This window comes from Chrysochloris asiatica, unplaced genomic scaffold (assembly GCF_000296735.1).
Source record: "Chrysochloris asiatica unplaced genomic scaffold, ChrAsi1.0 scaffold00031, whole genome shotgun sequence".
NCBI classification, from domain to species: Eukaryota; Metazoa; Chordata; class Mammalia; order Afrosoricida; family Chrysochloridae; genus Chrysochloris; species Chrysochloris asiatica.
The window spans coordinates 19,318,970-19,322,223 of NW_006408549.1; the positions used below are offsets into that span (position 1 = coordinate 19,318,970).

Below are 3,254 nucleotides of genomic sequence, written 5' to 3' on the forward strand. Positions count from 1 at the left end.
TTACACTTAACAACAACAGAGAGACTAAGACAACTTGTCTGCAGCCACCTACTGATGGCAGAGGCATTTAAAACGCATTATGTTTGCAATAAACCTGTGCACATATGAACTGGATCCCTAGTAGAAATCTTTTTTGACTTCACTTAGTATGTGTGCATGTGTATTTCTCCCAACTGAGCTTAACAGCTAACTGGGTTCATAAAAAACTACCACAGACCTGAAGATTGTTGTTATTGCTATTATTGTTAAGTGCCCTCCAGTCGGATGAACTCATAGGGTTTCCAACGAGTGGTTGGTGGGTTTCAACCACTAACATTGCAGCTAGTAGTGCAGTGCTTATCCTACAGCACCATACCAGAGTGGATTATTAAAGTTTGTTCAATTTGAAGAGAGGATAGTAAAAGAGGTTGTAAACCATTAAATAGAACCTCAGTGATTCATAGAACATTATCAAAATCATAAACATCATGCAACTGGAGTCCCAAAAGGAGAGAAGGGAAATAATAGGGCAGAAAAAATATATATATATATATGTAGTCAAATAATGAAAGACCCCAAAATTCTAATTAAACATAACATTTCATTCAACTCAAACTAAGATTTAAGACATGAAAACAAGTCGTTTGAGAACATGGAAGATAGAAAGAAAGGATAGCGCTGCATTAGCAAGAGCACTAACAGCACTGCTCAAGAATACAGCAGGAACCTGAAGGCGAGCCTACAAAGGGGCTTGTGGGGCCACAGAGCCCAAGAATGCCCCTAGCAAGGTCTGGCAGCAGGGGACAAGAATAAGCTGTCCTGCTCAAGAACAAGTTCCAGCTTGTTCCTGTTGCTTCTAAATTGATCCCAATAAACCCCATATCCATGAAACAAAAACAAGTCATTTGGGAAATTTATAAATGTGGATCCGAAATTAAATAAACTACTTCAGTGAGAAACAAAATTGAATTGCCTCATCTCTTTAAGTGGTCAGTTACTAATTCCAATACCTAATACTATTTTCCATACTCAATTTATGTTTGCTGGCTGGAAATGTATATAAGAAAGAACATCTTTATTTGACTGTTAGACCCTGTTTAAGGGTTTTTCATAACTAACACATTAACATTCATAACACACATATGAAGTCTGTATTACCATAATACATATTTGGAGAGGATTGAGACAAAGGGACAAAAGGTTAAGCAACTTGTCTAAGGTCATGGATTTTGTTGCTGTTACATGCTGTCAAGTTGAGTCCGACTCATAGCAACCCTGTATAGGGTTTCTGATGAGCCGTTGGTGGATTTTAACCTCTGACATTGTGGTTAGCAACGCAGTACTTATCCAATAGGGCCACAGTAGCGTCTCATGATCTTGCAGACAGGTCAAAATTTAAAGACAGCTGTCTTGCTGTAAGTCCACGCTCTAAATCATGATATCATTATATTCATGTGTATATGCATCTAGTGTATTTGTTTTATACATTTATTTTCTATGTAGAAATTCATTGTGTTTTTGTAGGTAAACACTTACTCTTTATAAATATGTTACGTGTCTTCAAATCGGTTCCAATTTATAGAGACTCTGTATGGGATTTCCTGGTGGGTTTGAACAACCAACTGTTTGATTAGTAGTCTAGTACTGACCCTACAGCCTCACATCTTACATAAATAACCATTACCTTTAATGTTAAACATGAAACAAATTTGTGTATCTTTAATGTCAATGTTTTCTTTTGTCCTTATTTTTTCATTGCTTTGTTTCTAATTTTCATTAAGGTACAAATATACAAGTGCTCAGATAAGTGATAGTAAAAGTTAAGAGTAAAAATACATTAAAAATAAATAATGTTTCCTCACATATTCATAAGTATCATGACTGTGCACTTTTATGTACTATTCTTACAATAAAAAGTCTTCTATCAGTAAAAAGCAGAACATAATTAGAGAAATCAGATTAGTGCCATTGTTTTGAGCAATAGTTTAAACCGCTAACATAATCCATATTAGCATTAGTAATGATTCTACAGCCATGAAAAGTCATTGGAGTGTCTCCATTATTGTGTTTGTGTGATGTGGGAAATACTTTGACAAAAGTAGAAAATATCATAACTCATGAGCAGCCTAACAAATCAAAGCCATGTGTGGGTTAAATAAGGACATCCAAAACAAAAAGAGTTTTATATGTATCCTGCTTCCTCTAAAAAAACTTTGAAAGAATATTAGGCACTGGTTTTTAAAAGCTTTACTTTTTTGTTACTCATTAAAAAAATTGCTCCTGACTCTTATTATCTTAAACTGTTGCTATGGAAAGTCTATATAATGTCATTTATTTCTGTGATAGAGGAATCATTAAGCTCCAGAATAAATATATGAGCATTTCTCTTATTGTATAAACACCATTACCAGGCCATTAGACTCAACTTAATCAAAGGAACATGAATATTTCTGCTTTGAGGTTTTTTCTGTGTCCTTACATGTACCCTTAATAATACTTGGCACACTGAAGGATGGTGAAACCACTAAGAGAATATACAATAGTTGCTCAGTAAACATAAAGATACTATGCAGTATCTCTCCATTTTACTCAAAAGACAAGTTCCTTAAAACCTTACATCCATGATCTGATGTCCTACACATTCTATTCAGGCCACAACTGGCCTCCCTGCTCTTCCTAAAATATATTAAACCTGCTTCTGTCACAAGACTTATGTACTAGCAATTCGCTGGGCCTGGTGAACTGATTTCCCAGATATATGAAAAACTTAGACCTTCACCTTCTTGGGAATCTTATGTCAAATACTGTCTTCTCATTGAGGCCACCCTGACCATCTTATTCAACAAGCAACATTCCCCCAAACACCTACAGCATTTTTACATATTCTTGTACTGTTCTTATACTTCTTTGTTTACAGCACTTAACAACTTCTAGCAAAATTTATAAATTTACTTATATATTTTGTTAATTATTTACCTTTTGTCTTTATCCACAGAATGTATATACTTTTGTGATTCAGACCTGAAACATTTTGTTCACTACATAGTAGGTACTCAATAAATATTTTTAAATAAATGAAATATATCTTATAAATTAAAGAATCTAAATGTAAGGAGCCCTGTTGATATAAGTAAATGCTCAGCCACTAATTATAAGCATCTGTGGAAAAAGATCTGGTGATCTTCTTTCATAATGATTACAACTAAGAAAACCTTATGGAGCAGTTCCACTCCCATCCACAACCTTGTGAGATGAGACATTCACACTAGAAAGGA

At 34.6% G+C, this 3,254-nt stretch overlaps 1 protein-coding gene and 1 pseudogene across 1 annotated transcript in view; one reads left to right on the plus strand and one right to left on the minus strand.

The window, feature by feature from the left end:
- Positions 1-1,803, plus strand: part of LOC102812371 — a 16,152-nt pseudogene extending 14,349 nt beyond the window's left edge.
- The window catches only part of CNBD1 (cyclic nucleotide binding domain containing 1), a 683,582-nt gene that overhangs the window by 441,463 nt on the left and 238,865 nt on the right, over positions 1-3,254 (minus strand). The gene's annotated exons all lie outside the window — the stretch shown is intronic.